Source organism: Notolepis coatsorum (genome assembly GCF_963971535.1).
Source record: "Notolepis coatsorum genome assembly, chromosome: 7".
Lineage (NCBI taxonomy): Eukaryota > Metazoa > Chordata > Actinopteri > Aulopiformes > Paralepididae > Notolepis > Notolepis coatsorum.
In genome coordinates, this window is record NC_140171.1 from 140,428,525 (window position 1) to 140,452,809 (window position 24,285).

The 24,285-nt window shown below is 46.7% G+C and overlaps 1 protein-coding gene across 2 annotated transcripts in view; it reads left to right on the top strand.

Moving 5' to 3' along the window:
* Window positions 1–20,414: 20,414 nt before the first annotated feature.
* trim2a (tripartite motif containing 2a) overlaps window positions 20,415–24,285 on the top strand; it is a 107,910-nt gene continuing 104,039 nt past the window's right edge. For both annotated transcript variants that reach the window (XM_084318899.1, XM_084318901.1), the window contains exon 1: window positions 20,415–20,464. The gene's annotated coding sequence lies outside the window, so the exon portion shown is untranslated. The remainder of the gene's footprint in view (window positions 20,465–24,285) is intronic.

A 24,285-nucleotide genomic window follows, 5' to 3' on the forward strand; every position in this document is an offset into this window, starting at 1 on the left:
TTTATGTAGATCTCCTGTTGCACAAGCACGTCTCCACCTACTGTAGAGAGTTCCATCCCCACATAGCGAAAGTTGTCTTGTTCCTCACGTCCCACCTGGAAAACTGTTTTGAGGTGGGGAATGGTCGTTGTGGCAAATGTGTGTGAGCCACCCCAGATGAAATCATCCACATGACAGGCAAGAACACCAGTCACAATACAGTTTTCATCAAGCCAGTAGAATACAGCAGGATCAACTTGTGACATAGTGGCCCCTGTTTTGATCATTGTTGCTTTTACTCTGTTGTACCAGTAGAGAAAGGCATCAGCAAGTCCATAGACACACTTCTTCAGCTTCCACAGTGTCCCCTCACTTTTAGCCTCAGGAGGAGGGCGGATGTGTATACCCCGAGACAGCTCCATTCCTTGAAGAAAAGCTGACTTTATGTCCATAGAGTTCAATGTCCATTTTTTCTGACACAGAACTGATATGAGTAATCTAAGGGACTCTGATGAGCATGTAGGCGAGTCCTTCTGTAAATCTTGAGTGTTAAATTCTTCAAAACCCCTAGCCACTAGCCGTGCTTTAGGTATGATACCATCTGGGGTTTCTTTAAGCGTACACACCCATCTCGTTGACACCTGTCTTTGACCCACATTTTTCACCTCCTCAAACACCTCATTTTTCCTCCAGTTACTGATTTCATCTTGTTTAGCCTTATCAAATGGTACACCCTCTGTTACTAATACATCATGTTCCTGCATATCAGAGCATAGTTCTACACCATCTAGTGGCTTAACCTGAAAATTGTCTACTTTAGTAAGATCAACTGACCCCATAGTACCGGTGATGTCAAAAGGTTCTAAGTACTGTAGGTTGTACCAGTTGCTGTTTTTTCCTGTAGCCTTTCCTGCTCGTCCCATCACTTTAGCTGTGTGAGAAACACCTGTTACATTATCCACAAAGCTGATTGTCTGACCGGCTTTTACCTTTATACCGGTTTTCACCTCTATGCCGGTCTGGTGATAATCGTCTTGATTGATCCCATTAGGGTTATCTATATCCTGGTTTGCTACACCCGCTGCCTCTACGTCATTATTCATGTCACCATTTATATCACCATCAGTAACGGGCATGTCCCCACTGTTACTATTCATATCATTGTCAGTAACAGGCACATTATTATCACCAACAGATACATCGACATTGCCCACAGTATTACTTTCCCCAGGGTGCACTTTTCGCAGCCTAGATTGATGAACCCTGACATATGTCCCACCATGACGTACAAAAATCACCACCCCATCTTGCCCTATCACAACCCCAGGGCCTTTCCATTCAACACAGTCTGTCCTTTTGTAGAACACTTTGTCTCCCGTTTCATACTTCTCATCTGTTGGACGAAGCTGTTTTCGAAGAGCTCGTCTGATTCTCTGAGCATTCTGCCTCCGTAAAAGCTTTCCTTGCTGCATGTAATGCTGTTATGTGCTTTCCCACCCATGCGCTCATTGTAGTTCCCTCCAAAGCAGGTGGCTGGTCAACAAACACAGAGGGAAGGTTCGGGTTCTGTCCAAACACCAGCTGATGTGGACTGTAGCCATGCACGTTCTGCATTGTGTTCTTTGCCATGAGTGCCCAATCAAGAGCCGTTTTCCAGTCAAGTCCTTTGTCAAGTTTTACCTTCAGTAGTATCTCTGTAAGGGATTGGTTGTGGCGTTCCAGCAAACCATTGCTCCATGGACTGTAGCCAGCAGTCGTCTTGATCTCGATGTTGAAGTTCTCCGCCATGTCTCTTATTTCCTCATTATTGAACTCTCCACCGTTGTCAGTGAAGAGACGCTCAGGTGGACCATGGACACTGATCCAGGAATGCACAAAATTGTTCACTATCACACTTGGCTTCTTTGAGGTCACGATGCTACCTGCACTAAAGCGAGTGAAGTGATCGATAATGTGTAGGTACCACACATTTGGTTCTAGCTCATGTAGATCAACTGCCACAGTCTCGTTGTACCTAGAGGCCATGGGCAGACCAACAGCAGGCTTGGGCTTAGCCTTGCTGTACTTGAGACATATCTCACATTTTCCTACTATTTCCCCTAGAATAGCAGTGCATTCATCATCCGTGTTTCCAGCATTTGTCAGCAGCTTCTTTAGCCTATCAACTGATGCATGTCCAAATTGCTTGTGAAGTTTAAGTAAAGCTTTGTGTTTTTTCACACTGGTCATATTATCTGTGATGGCCAGGACCACATTCTCATATGCTTCACTCGGGGACTCCTTATCCAGTATGTTCAGACAGTAGTGTCCAGATGAAGTCAACTCTAGAGCTACTGGTTTCTGAAACATTATAGCTGTATCGTTTTCCAGGTTCAACACAGCTCCTGCTCTCTTTAGCGAAGTTTTACTGAGCAGTAAAGGAATGTCAGATGAGACTACCTCTGTTTCAATATAACATTTTGTTTCTCCTATCTTGGCTGGTATCTTGACCTTTTTTGTAGAATGCACAACTCTCCCATCCCCAAACTTAAAAGGTTTGCTACTCTCTGTGCTAACCAACCTTTTGACTTGTTTCTCATTTAGTCCCCCAACATAGTTATCCAGCCATTTTTCACCACATACAGTCCGTGTACATGCCGTATCAATGACGGCCGTTCCCAGAGCCTCAACCATGAATATTGCTGCATCTGATTCCTTAGAAAAAAGTATTAAATTACACTCATCTGGCTCTTCATTTTCTTCCGTCACTTTTACATATTCTTTCTTGTTTGGGCAATCTTTCACCCAGTGGAATGTGCTCTGACAAATCCCACACTTTGTTCGTCTTCCAAATTTATCAAGCGGATTTGTGCCTGCGAATGGTCCTCTAACTTGTCCACTTTGCGATCGCGGCTGCTCCCGCCTCTGCTGCTCTCGTCTCTGATCTGTGTAAAAAGCTGCATCTTGCTTCACAGTAATGCCTCCTGCCCTTTTCTCCGTTTTTTCTCCAAATATACGTTTCAGTCCTGACTTCATATCAACAAAGGTGTGCTTACCACAGGCAGTCAATGCCAGCTGTTTGTCTTTGATGTCGAGGCCCGCAGTATCCAGTAGTTTGAATGCCAAAACAGCGTCAGGTAGAACCATGTCGAATTTCTTGATCCGGTTGTACTTCTGTTCAAAATCAACAATATAGTCCACCATAGAGACGCCGTCTCCTCGCGAAATCTGATCAAACTCCGAATAGGCTTCGTAAGCCCGGTCCTTCTCTTCTCTCAAAAACACCCTGTCAAGTTCCCGAATCAAAGTTACCATTCCATCATCCTTATTTAGATCATCGACAGGTATTTCCAAAGCAGTATCCCTCGCCCTCCCCGTCAACGATAGAGCAACAGCCAACGCTTGTTTCTTCTTGGCTAAATCCGTCACCCGACTCCACATCTCAACTTCATTCTTCCACTTCTCAAAAGACGTCTTTTCGTCCAGTCCAGGCGGCTGCCTGTAGTTATTAACGTTAGAGGCCGACATCCTCTGCTACCATGTTAAGTCGCAAATAAGACAACCGTTATCTTTCATTCATGTTTATTTCACGCTCCACAGCGTAGTGGCCACAGCCTTCCTCCAGTCCAAAACCAGTGACGCGCAACAACAGCGCCCATTCACCTTTATCCAGATTACCGTAATGGCCGCAGTAGAAGTGAATTTAACAATGATGACCCGTGTGCACTATAGTACTCTGTGTGATGATGTCATGATGACCTGTGTGCACTATAGTACTCTGTGTGTGATGATGTCATGATGACCCGTGTGCACTATAGTACTCTGTGTGATGATGTCATGATGACCCGTGTGCACTATAGTACTCTGTGTGTGATGATGTCATGATGACCCGTGTGCACTATAGTACTCTGTGTGTGATGTCATGATGACCCGTGTGCACTATAGTACTCTGTGTGTGATGTCATGATGACCCGTGTGCACTATAGTACTCTGTGTGTGATGTCATGATGACCCGTGTGCACTACTCTGTGTGTGATGATGTCATGATGACCCGTGTGCACTACTCTGTGTGTGTGATGTGTTAGGGATGGGTACCGAATTGGGAGTTGCTCACCTTGTTTGCAGGGCTATAACTATATAAATATTATTGCTATGGATGCAATACTATGGCCCATTTGACATCGAGTATCTATCGTTCAAGATGTGAAAAAGGAATATTTTTTCCATCCATACATTCTTGTTTTATACCGTGGTGAATATAAGTTTTGGAGTGGTCTAGGGTCATTCCTGGGAGGCTAGTAATAGCCCGCGACACATATTATACTTAATCCATTGGCTACAATAAAAAATTCAAATGCATATGATCGGTATATTATGTTCCATCATGCATGCATGAAAGGGGGGGGGGGGGTCATTTCTGATTAATTGATTGTCAATAATGGCATTCGTTAGTACGCTGATCAGGGCGATGGCTATGAAAACGATGCACAACCAAGCTGAAATTGACGTTAAATTGCTCTTACCTGTGGCCGATGAGATTCCAAAAAGAATATTCCAATTATTTGATTGCCATCTGCTAAATCGTATGTCCATTTGGCCCACTGCACTCCACAGCATAATGAATCGGGCGTCCCGAAAGCAATTCAATGCGATCGGGTGAAGATCTTGATCCACGTTACTATAAAACTCCACCCGGATGACTTTCAATGATACACAGAGTCATACACAGAGTCAGAAAGGAAGTGCGACATCGGCCGCATACCACCAGGCAGCGGTATTGGATCTTTGCGATCTCAGACACATTGCCACACAGTACCACAGCCTTCCTGGATGATTTATGAATGGAAATAGCTAATAAAAGAAATAACGATCATAATAACGAGTATACTCGTTGTTGGCGTCCAATGATTGGCGGCCAATAACGAGTATACTCGTCGATGGCGGGGAATGAGTTAAGGGGGGAAAAAAATATATATATATATATGTGTTTTATTTTTTTATGATTACGTCATAAAATATGACTACAGACATTCGAAGCTTCATTCGAAAACTTCAATAGAAGAATGAGAGATGGCGCTGCTCCGACCGGCTGCCTTTCTGTTCGCTCCGTCGAGACTGTGTTTACTTTTGTTAATATTTATAGTTTTTAGAGTTTTGTTCGTACCAACTGTTGGTGCATTTAATGTATATGACCGTCAGTCACTCATAGACATTGGATTACGGGAAACTTACCAACTGGATTACTCACTGGAACAGCTTTCCGTACCGCATCAATGGCCTGAAGAGATTCTCCGGAGATTTGGACCAGATCCTTTGTTCCCAGAGCCCAGGAAAAGACGACGAGGAAAGAGGGCTGGGATCCGTAACAGGCTGAGATCCAGACGCCACCGTACACCACTGCCCAGTATATTGCTAGCCAATGTACAATCAATTGACAATAAACTGGATGACATCCGAGCAAGGATTCAATATCAAAGAGACGTTAGGGACTGCAACGTCCTCTGCTTCACCGAGACATGGCTAACACCGGACGTCCCAGATCACGCAATTCAACCAGCGGATCACTTCTTTATCCATCGCAAGGATCGGTCATCAGAGTCCGGTAAACAACGTGGAGGAGGTATTGCCTTCATGTTTAACAAAAATTGGAGCGATCCAACTAACGTGAAGGAATTATCCAACCACTGCTCCCCAGAACTGGAATATATAACCATCAAGTGTCGTCCTTTCTTCCTCCCGAGGGAGTTAACGGCGATCGTCCTGATCGGAGTGTATATTCCACCGCAAGCCAGCAACAAGGTTGCGCTCTCCAGACTACACGACGAGGTAAATAGAATACAAGTGGCTAACGTTAACGCCGCCATTGTGGTGCTGGGAGATTTCAATAGCGCCAATCTGAGAAAGGTATTGCCTGACTTCTGATTTTTTTTTTTTTTTTTTTTTTTGATTTGAAGTCTTTATTTCGAACATGCAATGAATACAACAAACAATAACAAAAAAGAAAAACAACTCAATCTGCATGTTCGAAAAGGAGTAGGAAGAAGTATACACTTATTTAATCCTACCCCTTTTCCACTACTCAAATGAGTGTACTATTTTAAACATAAAAAAGAAAAGAAAAGAAAAGAAAAAAAAAAATATATATATATATGCAAAACAAAAAAACAAAAACTATATATGTATAAAATAAAATAAAATAGAAACAAAATAAAAATGTAAACACCTGTGAATATCAAGTCCCTTCTTCATCCCTGTACCTTGTGAACATAATTTCCTTATACATCAGTTTGAATTGTCTCATGTTTGGACATTGCTTTAACACCACATTAAGACTGTTCCACAGTTTCACTCCACATATTGAGATGCAGTGTTTTCTCATGGTAGTGCGTACGTTTAGCACCTTTAAATTGTGTTCTCCCCTCAGATTATAACCCCCCTCCCTATCAAAGAACAATTCTTGAATGTTTCTTGGAAGTGCATGACTTTTTGCTTTATACATTAATTGTGCCGTTTTAAATTCCACAAGATCATTTAACTTCAATGTCTTTGACTCCAGAAACAATATGTTAGTGTGATCACGATAACCTGCAATGTGAACTATCCTTATGGCCCTTTTTTGGAGTATAAAAAGTATATCAGCATGTGACTTGCAACACCAGAGGCGGTAACATCCTAGATCACTGTTACACGCAATTTAAAGGTGGCTACAAGGCTCATTCTGATAGTGGCTTTGGTAAATCAGATCACGCGTCCATTTTTTTTTCACCAAAGTACAAACAGAGAATTAAAAGTACTCCCGTAGTCTCGCGAGAGGTGCAGAAATGGGATTTGACGTCAGAGGAGACGATCCGGTCAGTGTTTCACTACACAGATTGGAATGTGTTCCGCGACACAGATAACATTAATGTCTACACGGAGACAGTGCTGGACTATGTTTGTACTAGGGTGAAAGAAACAATCCCCACTACCAAAATGAAAGTTTACCCAAATCAAAAACCCTGGGTAGACAAATCCGTCCGTGAAGCTCTGAGAGAGCGCACCAAAGCATACAACGACGGCCTAGTGGCAGGCAACATGAATGACCACAAGGTGGCGCGATACAACGTAAGGAGGACAGTGTCAGAGGCCAAACGGCGCTACAGGGATAAAATTGAACTCCAATTTGAACAAGCTGACTCTAGAGCTATGTGGCAGGGGCTCAAAACGATGACAGACTACAAAGGCGCCTCCCTCAAACTGAACAGTGACATCTCCTTAGCAAATGACCTCAATACCTTCTATGCGAGGTTTGATGCTGGTAATAACAACACCAGCTCACAAGCCTCGGCAATGGGGGGGGGGGGGGGGTCGGCTGCTGATGGAGGCGCAGTGTTCAGGGTAACAGAGCATGAGGTGAGGCGGACCTTTAAAAAAGTGAATATCAGGAAGGCAGCAGGTCCGGACGGCATCCCCGGCCGCGTCCTAAAAGTCTGTGCCGACCAACTGGCCCCAGTATTCACTGACATATTTAACCTGTCCTTAGAACAGGCTGTCATCCCCACCTGCCTGAAGAAGTCCACTATTATCCCTGTACCCAAAAAATCCAAGCCTGCTTGCCTCAACGACTACCGCCCTGTAGCTCTCACCTCCATAGCCATGAAGTGCTTTGAGAAGCTAGTAAAGGGCTACATCTGCTCCTCCCTCCCCATCAACATGGACCCCCTGCAATTTGCATACCGCCCCAACAGGTCCACGGAGGACGCCATATCCCATGTGCTGCACACAGCAGCATCACACCTGGACAAGAGGCAGGGGAACTATGTGAGAATGCTATTCATCGACTACAGCTCGGCATTCAATACCATAGTCCCCTCCATACTCATAGCCAAGCTCAGGGACCTGGGCTTGGGCTATGACCTCTGCCAGTGGGTCTTGGACTTCCTGACTGGCAGACCCCAGGTGGTGAGAGCAGGCAACTGCACCTCCTCATCCATCACCCTCAACATAGGGGCCCCCCAGGGCTGTGTTCTGAGTCCCCTCCTCTACTCCCTGTACACACACGACTGTGTGGCTCAGCGGAGTAGCAATACAATCGTCAAATTTGCTGACGACACAGTGGTGGTGGGCCTGATCTCTGCCAACGACGAGAGGGCCTACCTGGAAGAGGTCAAGGTCCTGGCGGGATGGTGCCAGGAAAACAGCCTCTCCCTGAACGTCAGCAAAACAAAGGAGATGATTGTGGACTTCAGGAGGTCGGGGGTCAAGGACTACAGCCCCCTCAGCATCGACGGGGCACCGGTTGAGAGAGTCAACAGCTTCAAGTACCTCGGAGCCTACATATCCGAGGACTTGACATGGACCACACACATTGACAGTGTTGTGAAGAAGGCACGACAACGCCTCTACTTCCTCAGGCGCCTAAGGAAGTTCCAAGTCAGCCAGAAGATCCTTAAGAACTTCTACTCATGTACAATAGAGAGCATCTTGACCGGCAACATCACCTCCTGGTTTGGGAATAGCACTGCACAAGACCGAAGCAGACTACAAAGAGTGACACGTTCAGCCGAACGCACAATTGGAGGGGGGCTCCCCACCCTCCAGAACATTTACTACAAGCGTTGCAAGGGCAAGGCTAAGAGAATCATTAAAGACTCCAGTCACCCGAACAACTGCCTCTTTGAACTGCTGCGGTCAGGCAAGCGATACCGGAGTCTCAAGGCGAGCACAGAAAGACTCAGAAGAAGCTTCTATCCCCAGGCCATCAGGCTGCTAAACGAACAATGAATGAACACTACACAACAACAACCACCAAACGCACATAGCACACACATCCACACGCACACACCCACTTTAAACAAACACACTGTAGCACCCACTCCACACACTTTATAGCACACACCCACTTTAAACAAACACACTGTAGCACCCACTCCCCACACTTTATATTTATATTTATGGATGAAGGATTGCACTACAACTCGTACACCTTACTGTAAATTGTACCTAAAATTGTACCTCATCCCATTTCTGCTTTGCACTAGATAGTACTGTACATTAGTACACTGCATAGTATTGTGTATTGTATATTATATGGTAACTCAGAACATTGTACATATGTCTATACCGAACACTGTGACCTCATTTTCTTCTTCTAAATTCATGCTATATTATGTTATTATGTTATTTGATACTATCTTGTCTAGCACAGTCTCTGGAGCGTAACAGTAAGAAGCATTTTGTATGAAAGTATTCTGTACTTCTGTATGACAACTATTAAAGAACTTGAACTTGAACTTGAATGTAAAAAAAAATACATTCGGTACAGCCCTAGTTCTTTATAAAGTGCTGAAGTAGGGGCTGAAGCGTGATTTAGCTCTCCAGGGATCGAATAAACCTAAACTAGTTTTATATGTGTTAAGAACTTTATCTGACTTGGATAACGCCCGAAGATTAGACGAAGACCTGTCTAGAGTGGGGTCTTGGATCAGGTTGAAGTCACCGCCAATAATTAAATAATGGTCATCAACTTTGGGAAGGGAGGAAAATAAGCTAGATATGAATTTATCATCATCCCATGTAGGTGCATTTTATAAACACAGGCCATAACCACAGGCATACCACATAACCTACCCGAAACAATTACAAATCGGCCATTAGGATCTTCAATACTAGAGTTCGATACCTCGAAAGACACTTTTATTTATAAGGATGGCCCCTTGCCCTTACTAAGAATTTAGAATTAAATATATTCCCTATCCAGGGGCGCTTGATTCGATGAACCTTTAACACATTGACGGCCACGGGGATTAGACGGGCCCCACTCTAGACGACCAGCATAAACAGACTTGGGGCTGTTTGTAGAGCTAAATCTATACTTTATAGTATTGCTATCTGTCCATTCTCATTGTCAATTCAGACCATAAACCGTCCCTTCAAAATGGATTAAAGAAATAATTTTTTCATCAATACGTTCTCATTTTATAGCGCCGTGAATATAAGCGTTATACGGCATTTGGTCTAGTATATTTGTGAGGTTCGCCTCTTCCCTGGACCTTTAATTCCTGTTCCCTGGACCTTTAATTCCCTGTCTCCTCACCTCACCAGCCCCCACCCTCGCGTTGTCGTTGTTTAGTTATTGCATTCTGTAACTGAGGGGTACAATTCCCTGACTGTATGGTTAGATATGATACTTACTACCACTACCTCTTGTACTTTAGACTCTGGCCACCCAGTACTAGGTATGAATATGTTGAACACTCCCACCTGATAAACGGATCCAACACAAATGTACCAAATCGAAAGTTTGAGTTTTAATACATAGCAAAAGGTATGTACAACGATTACTTAATTACATTTATGATTTGAAATAGTATGCACTTTTATGGCAAATGAGTATTCGTAGGTAGATCAATATCGAATGTCCAATCTCTGATTGCGCAGGAAGCAAATATACAACCTGGAATATTTAGGGAACAATAGCGATGATACTTGAATGATTATATAGCTGGATACACTAGGGGAAGGTTCCGACTGCTTGTAGGACAGCTGGAGGGGGGGGGGGGGTTAGAGAGTCACTGGCTGGATCCCGTCTGGCCGAGGGTATCTTGGGAGAGTCCACAGTTGTGCGACACGGTGCCCAACGATCCTCGATCCACAGATGAATGCAGTTGGACCCTCTGTGGCCGGCGTCCTCCGGTCCACGACGGAGAGACGTGAGGCGACCTCACTGTGCAGAGCGCCGTCTCACCTGTCGTCCTCTCCGGGGGGGGTATTTCCAACACACCGCAGTGTTGGCCTTTATCCATAGAATAATCAAAGTACTCAAAGCATAATCCAAGCCGGGGAAGGCTAGCCGTCGTCGGTAGAATAATCCAATATACAGGTCCACTCGCTCTTTGGCCTGGAGCTCCTCGGGTGCAGCTTCACGTGGGGTCAACCACCCTGGATAAGCGTCCAGCTGATGCCCGAAACGATGGGGGTGCTGATTACTATAGAACTCTTACCGCACGAGGCACTATATATGAATAGACTATTATTAGCTTAATAGAATACGTCCAACTCGACGATATAGTGCCAAATATGACTATTCAAATATTAATATACACGATGTCTCAATGCCGATACTGGGCCGAATTGGCCTTACTGCCCACACGTGGTTCGCGGGGAGGCTTTTGCGTCTGTCACTCTGTTGGAGGGTAAGGAACTGGACTAAAAGAAAGTTCTACTTTAATAGCGCAGTATATATACGCACTATGAATAAATAGTACCATTAGTGGTGCGGTAGACATATTCCTACGCGGAACTAGGACTTGTCCATACATGTTGAGCGGTACGATTGAACTTGGTCTGAGGGGTATGGCGACCTGGCACCAAGGTCTCGTCCAATGGTAGAATGGAGACTATTATGGGATGTTCAGTAGACTAGAAGGGATATTCAATGCATATTGTACAAGGAATATACAAGGGATATCAGGGGATATACAAATACAATTAAATATATATATATAAATAAATATATATATTCGGTTTAATCTGATCCTTCAGAACACATTCCCTGCCTCGCTCCGTTCCTTTAAGGTACTGTGAGGATTCTGTGTTGATTGGTCCTTGCCGAACACACACTTCTAAGTCAAGTATCAATTACCCTCACGCACCTGATGTGTGTTCTAATTAGCGCCCCAGTGGGCTTTAAATACCTCGATCTCCCCCCCAGTCCTGGTCGGGTCGTTCTGTAAGCTCCTACGGGAGATTCTCTCTATTCCGTATCCGTATCTTATCGGTATCTGTATGCTGGTTCTTCTCCGGCGTGAGACGAGGTGCCAGCCATCGCCACCTGTCGCCGTTTGCCTGGAGTGGGACACAGCCGATGCGCTCTCTAATTCTCTACGGGAGGTTTTCCAGTGTTCCACCCCAGACGCACATCGCTCCCTATCCTACGGGGGGATGCGCGCTCTCCAAGCCGACGCGCACCACTCCAGACGTCTAGCCGGCGCGCTACTACTCCAGACGCACATCGCTCCCTATCCTACGGGGGGATGCGCGCTCTCCAAGCCGACGCGCCCCACTCCAGACGCGCATCGCTTCCTAATACTCTACGTGAGGATGCGTCTCTCCGAGCCGGCGCGCTCTTCTAGCCGACGCGCTACTACTCCAGACGTGCTACTACTCCAGACTCGCTACTACTCCAGACGCGCTACTACTCCAGACGCGCTACTACTCCAGACGTGCTCCACTCCAGACCCCCGAGCCGGCGCGCTCTTCTAGCCGGCGCGCTACTACTCCAGACGCGCTCCTACTCCAGACGCGTTCCTACTCCAGACGCGCATCGCTTCCTAATTCTCTACGGGAGGATGCGTCTCTCCGAGCCGGCGCGCTCTCCGAGCCGGCGCGCTCTTCAAGCCGACGCGCCCTACTCCAGACGTCTAGCCGGCGCGCTACTACTCCAGACGCGCATCGCTTCCTAATTCTCTACGGGAGGATGAGTGTCTCCGAGCCGGCGCGTTCTCCGAGCCGGCGCGCTCTTCAAGCCGACGCGCTCCACTCCAGACCCCAAGCCGGCGCGCTCTTCAAGCCGACGCGCATCGCTTCCTAATCCTCTACGGGAGGATGCGTCTCGCCGAGCCGGCGCGCTCCACTCCAGACTCCGAGCCGGCGCGCTCTTCTAGCCTGCGCGCTCCTACTCCATCCCTGTAAGCAGCTCTGGCCCTCGCCCTGTCCAAGGCCTTAACCCTGTTTTCTCTGTCCCTGTCTCCAGCCCGCCTCCCCGGGCCTCTGTTCCTGTTCCCCTCTCCAGTGCCCCTGTTTCCTGCCCTGTCCTTTGCCCTGGCCCTGTCCTTTAGCCTTAGCCCCTTAGCCTGCTCGCCTCTTAAAGGCATAGTGCCAATTTTCCCTAATTCTTGTTTTCCAGTATTTTGTGTTCTCCCTTAAAGGGACAGTGCCGCTTTTTGTTTGTATTCAATAAATGCCCTGTTCTTGGCTTACTCTCATACCTGTCTTGTGTTGTGCGATTGGGGTCGGTTACAAACCATAACAGTACGACCCGACCAGTCGACGACCCCAGCCAGCACAGACAGTGTATGTTGAGTTTGTCCTTTGTTAGCTCCCCTGTTAGCCTGTTAGTCTCCCCTGTTAGCTCCCCTGTTAGCCTTTGTTAGTTCCCCTGTTAGTTCCCCTGTTGACTCCCCTGTTAGCTTCCCTGTTAGCTCCCCTGTTTAGCCTGTTAGTCTCCCCTGTTAGCTTCCCTGTTAGCCTCGTTAGCTCCCCTGCAGCTTGCCAGACCTCTACTACCAGCTTGGCCCCAGTCTGCTAGCTTAGCCCCGGCTGCTAGCACAGCCTCTATGTTAATGCAGCCCTTGCAGCTAGCATAGGCCCTGTAGCTAGCCATGCCCAGGCAGCTAACCCAGTCCCTCTGCTTGGCCTCCACTTTTTGTGTAGCTTTCCCCACTGCTAGGACTGCCCCTTCAGCTAGCAAGGTCAGTTTTCTCCCACTGCTAGGACTGCCCCTTCAGCTAGCAAGGTCAGTTTCCCCGCTGCTAGGACTGCCCTTTCAGCTAGCAAGGTCAGTTTTCCCACTGCTAGGACTGCCCCTTCAGCTAGCAAGGTCAGTCTTCCCCGCTGCTAGGACTGCCCTTTCAGCTAGCAAGGTCAGTTTTCCCCACTGCTAGGACTGCCCCTTCAGCTAGCAAGGTCAGTTTCCCCACTGCTAGGACTGCCCCTTCAGCTAGCAAGGTCAGTTTTCCCACTGCTAGGACTGCCCCTTCAGCTAGCAAGGTCAGTCTTCCCCGCTGCTAGGACTGCCCTTTCAGCTAGCAAGGTCAGTTTTCCCCACTGCTAGGACTGCCCCTTCAGCTAGCAAGGTCAGTTTCCCCACTGCTAGGACTGCCCCTTCAGCTAGCAAGGTCAGTTTTCTCCCACTGCTAGGACTGCCCCTTCAGCTAGCAAGGTCAGTTTCCCCACTGCTAGGACTGCCCTTTCAGCTAGCAAGGTCAGTTTTCCCACTGCTAGGACTGCCCCTTCAGCTAGCAAGGTCAGTCTTCCCCGCTGCTAGGACTGCCCTTTCAGCTAGCAAGGTCAGTTTTCCCCACTGCTAGGACTGCCCCTTCAGCTAGCAAGGTCAGTTTCCCCACTGCTAGGACTGCCCCTTCAGCTAGCAAGGTCAGTTTTCCCACTGCTAGGACTGCCCCTTCAGCTAGCAAGGTCAGTCTTCCCCGCTGCTAGGACTGCCCTTTCAGCTAGCAAGGTCAGTTTTCCCCACTGCTAGGACTGCCCCTTCAGCTAGCAAGGTCAGTTTCCCCACTGCTAGGACTGCCCCTTCAGCTAGCAAGGTCAGTTTTCTCCCACTGCTAGGACTGCCCCTTCAGCTATCAAGGTCAGTTTCCCCACTGCTAGGACTGCCCCTTCAGCTAGCATGGTCAGTTTCCCCGCTGCTAGGACTGCCCTTTCAGCTAGCAAGGTCAGTTTCCCCACTGCTAGGACTGCCCCTTCAGCTAGCAAGGTCAGTTTCCCCACTGCTAGGACTGCCCCTTCAGCTAGCAAGGTCAGTTTCCCCACAGCTAGGACTGTCCTTCCAGCTAGCTTGTTCTCTCTTGCTGGTCCAGCCCTGTCTGCTAGCCTAGCTCCGGCAGCTAGCGCAGCCTCTATGTTAATGTAGCAGTACAGCTAGCATAGGCCCTGTAGCTAGCAGTGCCCTGGCAGCTACCCTGTCCCTCTGCTAGCCCCACTTTTGGTGTAGCTTCCCCGCTAGCATGGCCCAATTTTTTGTTGGTTGCCTTGTCGTGTTCCCCTGCCCCTCTGTCTGTATTTTTGGGTCGCCCGGTGGCTCCCGTGGAGGGGGGGGTACTGTGAGGTTCGCCTCTTCCCTGGACCTTTAATTCCTGTTCCCTGGACCTTTAATTCCCTGTCTCCTCACCTCACCAGCCCCCACCCTCGCGTTGTCGTTGTTTAGTTATTGCATTCCCTGCCTCGCTCCGTTCCTTTAAGGTACTGTGAGGATTCTGTGTTGATTGGTCCTTGCTGAACACACACTTCTAAGTCAAGTATCAATTACCATCACGCACCTGATGTGTGTTCTAATTAGCGCCCCAGTGGGCTTTAAATACCTCGATCTCCCCCCCAGTCCTGGTCGGGTCGTTCTGTAAGCTCCTACGGGAGATTCTCTCTATTCCGTATCCGTATCTTATCGGTATCTGTATGCTGGTTCTTCTCCGGCGTGAGACGAGGTGCCAGCCATCGCCACCTGTCGCCGTTTGCCTGGAGTGGGACACAGCCGATGCGCTCTCTAATTCTCTACGGGAGGTTTTCCAGTGTTCCACCCCAGACGCACATCGCTCCCTATCCTACGGGGGGATGCGCGCTCTCCAAGCCGACGCGCACCACTCCAGACGTCTAGCCGGCGCGCTACTACTCCAGACGCACATCGCTCCCTATCCTACGGGGGGATGCGCGCTCTCCAAGCCGACGCGCCCCACTCCAGACGCGCATCGCTTCCTAATACTCTACGTGAGGATGCGTCTCTCCGAGCCGGCGCGCTCTTCTAGCCGACGCGCTACTACTCCAGACGTGCTACTACTCCAGACGCACTACTACTCCAGACGCGCTACTACTCCAGACGCGCTACTACTCCAGACGCGCTCCACTCCAGACCCCCGAGCCGGCGCGCTCTTCTAGCCGGCGCGCTACTACTCCAGACGCGCTCCTACTCCAGACGCGTTCCTACTCCAGACGTGCATCGCTTCCTAATTCTCTACGGGAGGATGCGTCTCTCCGAGCCGGCGCGCTCTCCGAGCCGGCGCGCTCTTCAAGCCGACGCGCCCTACTCCAGACGTCTAGCCGGCGCGCTACTACTCCAGACGCGCATCGCTTCCTAATTCTCTACGGGAGGATGCGTCTCTCCGAGCCGGCGCGCTCTCCGAGCCGGCGCGCTCTCCGAGCCGGCGCGCTCTCTGAGCCGGCGTGCTCTTCAAGCCGACGCGCTCCACTCCAGACCCCGAGCCGGCGCGCTCTTCAAGCCGACGCGCATCGCTTCCTAATCCTCTACGGGAGGATGCGTCTCTCCGAGCCGGCGCGCTCCACTCCAGACCCCGAGCCGGCGTGCTCTTCTAGCCTGCGCGCTCCTACTCCATCCCTGTAAGCAGCTCTGGCCCTCGCCCTGTCCAAGGCCTTAACCCTGTTTTCTCTGTCCCTGTCTCCAGCCCGCCTCCCCGGGCCTCTGTTCCTGTTCCCCTCTCCAGTGCCCCTGTTTCCTGCCCTGTCCTTTGCCCTGGCCCTGTCCTTTAGCCTTAGCCCCTTAGCCTGCTCGCCTCTTAAAGGCACAGTGCCAATTTTCCCTAATTCTTGTTTTCCAGTATTTTGTGTTCTCCCTTAAAGGGACAGTGCCGCTTTTTGTTTGTATTCAATAAATGCCCTGTTCTTGGCTTACTCTCATACCTGTCTTGTGTTGTGCGATTGTGGTCGGTTACAAACCATAACAATATTTCCTGGAAGGCGAGATAAAGGGCTAATAGCTACTAACGTTATATCCAATGGCATTTCCGTTATACAAAAGTTACAGTTAAAACTCAAACTGCATATGATCTGTATGATCCTCAAGCATGTATGCATGAAAGGGGGGGGGGGGCGGGGGACGTCGTTTCTGATTATTGATTACCAATAACCGTGTTCGTCTAAGTAGCCACATACGCTGGTCGGCTGGTTGAGTATCATAGCAATTTCTGATCAGCATGTAATTTACGTGAAAAAGATCTTACCATGAGCCGGTGGGATCCGCCAGACCATTTCCCAGTTATCGATCGCCATCTGGTAGATCGATATGTCCATTAGCTGATGATAAATCCCCTTACTGCACACTGAAATCCGCGATCCAAAACGTATTCCGTGCAACAGACAATAGCTATCGCTTCAGGTGAGTAGAAAACTACATTAGAGATAAAAAGAAAAAGACAACTTCTGCCACAGGGAACACTGCATTATCGTGATAGCGCCCCTAAGAGGATCTGGCAGGTAATGCACTTTCTCGAATTCAAAGAGTAGGGTACATCTGCAGTGCAGCTCGGCGACCTTGAATAGGTTATTAAAATGGAATAAAAGTCAAAACAACTTGCCAAGGATAAATCCATTAAGCATGGATTCGAAACACGTATATATCCGTGGTCGGGCGCCATTGTGTTAAGGAACGAAGATGTGTTTCTTGTAAAAAGACAATATCACCCCTGAGCTGTTTTAGATGAGCCATTACCTTATTGATTTCAACAGGCTGGTTGGCACCCTTCAGGTTCCAAGAGATAAAGCGGAGATTCTTACCATGACCCATCATATCGAGACCCTATGTAGGGAGCCCGTTTGCACTGTTTGAGCTATACAATGACATTTTAAATTGTGGAGCTTCTAAAATGTGTTTCAGTATATTAATAACTCATTGACTCTTTAGGTCACGGCAGCATACGTAACATTTCCAGCTGCTTTCGCACAGGTTCCCCAGAAGATGTCCCCTCTCTAGTTCTAACATTATTTCTACCATATTATATGGAACTATGACAATACTAAATTGAGTTATAGTTGACCTGTTTCCCCACCAGACCTCTTTCTAGGATGGTATAAATCCTGTTAAGAGGGGAGAGAACTGGTCAGGGAGAGAAGAAATGGATTCGGGTAATTGCTGCAAACACTATTTGCGACCTGCCAATAGGATTAAAGCCGAAGCAAGAGGAAGTTCCCATGGGGCGCACACGTCTGTGATGTAATAATGTAATAGTGTGTGTGTGTGTGTGTGTGTGTGTGTGTGTGTGTGTGTGTGTGTGTGTGTGTGTGTGTGTGTGTGTGTGTGTGTGTGTGTGTGTGTGTGTGTGTGTGTGTGTGTGTGTGTGTGCTCGCGCATTAGGCTTTCATTAGACAACATGAGTGATTCTGTTATTGTGGAACGGCTGCCATTTTTCTGCCAAGATGCTAGTGAGAAATATGCAAGGACAATAAGAGGAAGGTTGAATTCCTGCCAGTGGAGGCCAGAACGGAACAGAGCAGAACAGAATGAAAGAGAATGGAGCAGAACAGAATGGAACAGAACAGAACAGAATGGAACAGAACTGAACTGAATGGAACAGAAGAACAGAACATAGCAGAACAGAACAGAGCGGAAAATAACAGAACAGAACAATGATTCTCTCTGTGTCAGGAGTCTGGAGTTTGATTGATTGATTGATTGAAAACTTTATTAACAGATCGCAGAATGGGTACAATACAGTACAGCTTAATACACACAATTGTTAAGAGGATGCAGACCAGAGAAATACTTGCGTCTTGTTTACATCAGGGTCCCCATTTTCAATTCATAAAGACATTTGTGACATACAAGATATATACACAATATACAGTACTGTTTAACACATTGGTCGCCAAGAACGAGTTACGCCATTTTTCGCCCGCCATGTGTTGAACACCAAGAACGACTTACGCCGTTTTTGGGATCTATTTCATTTTTTCGCCATGGCATTCATAATTCATCCTGCCAAGCTCCGGACTGCAGCGGGACCCTGTATGAGATTGCAACGCCTCAATACCGCCGCCTGGTGGATGGTCGGGCGAGTTACACTCTTGCCAAAACCGGAAGTGGTGATCGGTGCGTCGAGGAAATCCCTCCGGCAGTCATACCTTGTTACGTGGCTCCAGACAAACACTATAGTGCATTTGGATCGCTTTCTAAACTTAAAGGAAAACTCCAACATTTTGGGAAATTAGCTTATTTAACATCTTCCCTGGAGTTAGACAAGAAGATACATACCTTTTTTGTCTCTGTGCGTGCATTTAGTTTAGGGAACAGTCGCTCCGTTAGCATAGCTTAGCTTCATCACTGGAAGTGAGGCAGATCCGGAGCCTTACAGTGTATAGTTTGATTGATTGATTGAAAAGTTTATGAACAGATTGCAGAATACACTCCAAATACAACTCCAAAACGTTCATGTAAACATGTTGTGACCTGTGTATTCACCACGTGGAGAAATAAAAATAATTGAATTAGACAATTACGTTTTATAAGCAAATATACTCGAAACAATTTTTTTGCCCAACCACTACTCTATGAGCGCAGCCAGTGATTTCAACGTGACGCCGTGTTTGTTTACATTCTCATTCATTCAAAAGATCCGAACCGATTGAAGTTTATGGATACCATGACTTGAAATCCTCTTACCTTGACGATTAAAAGCCTTCCCAATTTAGAAAACAGTAATCCAATGGCTGGTATATTGTTATACCGGACGCTCTGAGCTAACCGGAGCTAACGCAGAACAGGAGGATAGTAAAGCATATATAATGACTTCCTTTCTGGGGTTGTCAAAATAAAAGTGCAACGTTTATAGCAGCGGAAAAACGTTTATTTTGTACATTATCTAACGTTAACACGAACCTAAACTAACTTTAGGTTAGTTGTAACGTTAGTTTAGGTTCGTGTGATAGTCTCCGCCCTCCCAGACCGACGGTAGGGGGTAGAGTGCGCAACAACCAGGAAGGGGATTGGGAATTGGCATAACGACTAACATTGGGTGGGGGGTGGAAAAAGAAGGGGGGGAAAGATAATAATAAAAAATAAAAAAGAGGAGTTGGAGTCTATGGTACTGGACACAACTGTAACTTATCAAGAGGAGTTAGAGTCTATGGAGGGGTACTGGACACAACTGTGCATTTGCTTTCACAGCATAATATAGCAGACGTCCTCCTCATGTGGGAGACTTGTGTTTTCAGCTTTTGAGAAAATTACATCAACAATGACATCATCTCAGTCAGTCTGAGATGGTGGAAAAGTGAAACCTGTTAGTGCAGTCGAGGGTTTGGAGTTCTCTATGCATGTGTTTATATTTATATATATATAGCTTCAGTTTTAGGGAGAAAAACTAAAGACACTGCAAACAACAAAACAAAACAACACTGTAATACAATCTATGCTGTAATGCCTGTTGTATCTTACAGGAGCCAGCTGACTGAGATAATAATGCAGCTTGTGTTGTTGGCACGTCCTGTTTCTCTCCTCTTCTCTGTTTGACCGGTCCCACCCCCCCCACCCCCCCCTTCCTCTGTCTCTCCTTATCTCCAGTAGCGGTTACTGTTTCTGTCACGCCTCTGGCCCTCTGGCCTTTGCTGGGGTTAACCCTTTCACTACCACACACTACAGAAGGTTACCCTTTCACTACCACACTACAGACGGTTGTAGTGTGGTTGTGAGAGGGTTAACCCTTTGTCGTGTGGCAGTGACGGGGTTAACCTTCTGTATTGTAGCAGTAGAAGTGTGAACCATTTGGTAGTGTGATGTGGTAGTGGAAGGGTTAAAGAGCAAAACATGAAATAGGCCCACCACCTCCCGTCCCCAAACCGGACCGAGCTCTCTGATTGGCCGCTCCTTTCCCTCTTGACAGCGGAGCCCCTCCCCCCTCTCCTGCTCTGCTCACTCACTGGCTCCCCGTGGGTCCGTTTGCGTTACGGTGACAGGGTTAGTTAGTGTTAGAGAGAGGAGAGAGGAGAGAACAGCAGCCATGGAGTTGAAGTAAGTAATGCTATTTTTTTATTTTTCATTTAGAGATGCAGAGGAAAAGGCTGGAAAAAGTGAGGGATGAATGGAGGAAGAGGAGGTTGGAAAGACGGTTGAGAAATGATGCTTAAAGGAAGGGGGCGGACATATAACTTATCGTTACGCAGGATATGTTTTGCCGCCTTGATAATATTGATAAATGAGTGAATGACTGTGTGTGTGTGTGTGTGTCATTAACATGTGGTTGCTAAATACTACAGAGAAACTTTGAGTAAATACCTTCAGTGTAATACATATTTGAATGGCAGCCACACTGTCTAGTTGTCACACTCCACATTCTACAACAGGTGTTGCTTCATACTTCACAGCTGACTGACTTGTTGTTTAGTCTTTTCTTATTTGCATTGCTGCTCTCTGTCAGGTTATTGCTCTGTCAGGTTATTGCTCTGCCAGGTTATTGTTCTGTCAAGTTATTGCTCTGTCAGGTTATTGCTCTGTCAGGTTATTGCTCTGTCAGGTTATTGCTCTGTCAGGTTATTGCTCTGTCAGGTTATTGCTCTGTCAGGTTATTGCTCTGTCAGGTTATTGCTCTTTCAAGTTATTGCTCTGTCAGGTTATTGCTCTGCCAGGTTATTGCTCTGTCAGGTTATTGCTCTGTCAGGTTATTGCTCTGTCAGGTTATTGCTCTGTCAGGTTATTGCTCTGTCAGGTTATTGCTCTGTCAGGTTATTGCTCTGTCAGGTTATTGCTCTCTGTCAGGTTATTGCTCTGCCAGGTTATTGCTCTGTCAGGTTATTGCTCTCTGTCAGGTTATTGCTCTGCCAGGTTATTGCTCTGTCAGGTTATTGCTCTGTTAGGTTATTGCTCTGTTAGGTTATTGCTCTCTGTCAGGTTATTGCTCTGTCAGGTTATTGCTCTCTGCCAGGTTATTGCTCTGTCAGGTTATTGCTCTGTCAGGTTATTGCTCTCTGCCAGGTTATTGCTCTGTCAGGTTATTGCTCTCTGCCAGGTTATTGCTCTGTCAGGTTATTGCTCTGCCAGGTTATTGCTCTGTCAGGTTATTGCTCTCTGTTAGGTTATTGCTCTGTCAGGTTGCCGCTCTGTGTTAATCTCACCCATTCATGAAGTGACTATTTACATTATTCTCATTTCCTGTTTCCTGTTTGTCATGTATGGACTACAGCTTGACGGCTCTACAACATTAATACTCTCTCTCTCTCTCTCTCTCTCTCTCTCTCTCTCTCTCTCTCTCTCTCACACACACATACAGTACACATACATTCTGTCTCTACCTCTCTGTATCCTCTTTCTTTCTTCTGTTTCTTTCTTTCTTTGTGCGTATTTGTTTTCAAGTCAAGCCTTGAGTATTGAAACCAACATGGGTTTGAGAGAAGAGACCCATGTTGTATTCTCTGTGATCAGAAGTATAATGTGAGCCTAGTAGCTATCAGTGTTGACGGAACGATACGGTCATAGGAGCCTGCTGACTAGTGTGTATCGATCACCTCGGTGATGAAACATAATATCTGGCAGCATCAGGACCCATGATCATCATGCTGACAGTTATGGAGGGTTAAGCGGCATTAACCCTTTCACTACCACACTACAGAAGGTTAAGCCCTTCACTACCACACTACAGATGGTAGTGTGGTAGTGTTGGGGAAAATGTGTATACGAGGGTGGAGGTAGGAAAGGGGTTAGTCTTGACTAGTTTAATATAGGTCAACTAGCAGGGCTCAAAGACACTAGGGCGACAGTCTGGCTGATGTTCTTAAAACAGCCTCAAGATAGTGGATGGACATTTCAGTACATCATATCTGTGTTCTAATCTTGTGTCTTTTCTCTCTTACACACATACACAGCACACACACAGACACAGCACACACACACAGACACACACAGTCGCACAGACATACACACCGACACACACACACATTCCCTGTGTCACAATACACACATACAATACACACACGTCTGTACACGGACGCACACACACACAGACACACACACACATACACACACACACACACAAACACACATATCTCACTCTCTCTTCATGTTCTTAATGTTTTACATCGTATCGTGTGTGGATATCATATCTTGCTTATCTCTCCTCATGTTCTCTCTCTCTCCAATGTTAAATCTACGTATCATCTTAATGTACGTCATGTCAGATCTGACATGATGTGACACGTCATCATATCTGTCATGGGGGCAGGACTGAGAGGGGATTTAGGGACAGGCAAAGGGTTCCAGGACAGAGTGTTTTTGTTCAAGCTGTGGCGATCATCTTTGACCCATAGCTCTTGCTGTTAACGAACTTCTTTTCTTAAATAAATTACCTATTTGTTACAATTGGAAATATCGTCTCCTGCTGTGTCAAACAACCTTTCCACAACATTTGGTGACCCTTGACCTGTAGACCGCCCTGCCGGGCCCCCTCACACGGCCAGCTCCGGACCTCTCCCGTAGAAATTCTGACGGTTGTCGACAAAAAAAGGTAAGCGTTGAGCTTGTTATATAAATATCCGTCAGAGTTTTTGCGGGAGGGAAAAGTTGAGCGGACTGTGTTGACGAGGTCTGGGAAGGACGGCTAAAACGAACACGGTGAGGTGTGTTACACTGGGGCGACTCCTTTTTTAACAGTAGCGGCCACTAATCGATTTTAAATTGCATGTTTTTCGACCTCTGGTCAATTTTTCTCTCCATCTCCCTTTTTCCTGATTTCTTTACACGACACTCTCCACATATACACATAACTGTGCCTTTCTGTCCTCTGTAGATAAGACTCAAGTTTTCAAAACAAAAACTGCTAAAGATAGCTCATTCTGGGCGTTCGGCCAAGGGAGATAGCTCTCTCTCTCTCTCTCTCTCTTTCTCTCTCTCTCTCTCTCTCTCTCTCTCTCTCTCTCTCTCTCTCTCTCTCTCTATTCAATTCAGTTCAATTCGGGTAGGCTTTATTGGCATGAAATATCAACATACTTGTTGCCAGGTCAGGTCCAATATACAAACGGTGGCATATATATTATTAAGCAGTAAAACATACCATAATATTAGCGATAAGTAAAACAATCAACAGAAACATATTAAATTGCAGGGTGGTCATTCGATCGGGTAGTCGTTTTGCAGATGTGGCCACCCAGATACGTATATTTACAGGGCTTGTTCTCTTGTTGTGTGACGGCCGTCTGCATGTTTTGCAGCTGGTGCTGGGCACTGACTTTTCTCCCCGCATATGTGTAGCAGCTTTTGGTTATCGGGGAGATGGATGAGCTGTGGATCAATTTTGTTTATTTTGTAGAAGAAAACTTCTCTTAGATCCTTGTATTTCTCGTTATAGTAGGAAGTGAGGTTTTGTCTCAACATCCCCCTGATGACAAAGTGAACACAGCCTGGCCTCTCTGGGCAGCCAGTTCTGCCTGTGACGGCCTGTTTCTATGGCTAGACTATGTCCACTCAGTCTGTACCGTGTCAATGTCTTTCTTAATTTTATATCATTCACAGTGATCAGGTATTCTGCCACCGTGTACTCTCTGTGTTTAGTGTCAAATAGAATTCTAATTTACTTTGAGATTTGGTTGATTTGTTCCACTATTCTATACAGTTTTCTTTTTGTTTTAAAGTTATTTGGTTGGGCCAGATTTTTTGGTATCTGTCCTGAGACATTTGTGGGCAGAGATTTCTGACTAGCTGGCAGAGGGGACTCTTATCTGGGTTCATCTCTTGGCTCTGAAGGGTTTTGTAGTGGTAGGAGTGGGGGTCACTTGATTGGTTAGTTAATGGACCCCACACTTCACTGCCATATAATATTATTTGATTTATTACGGAATTTAGAA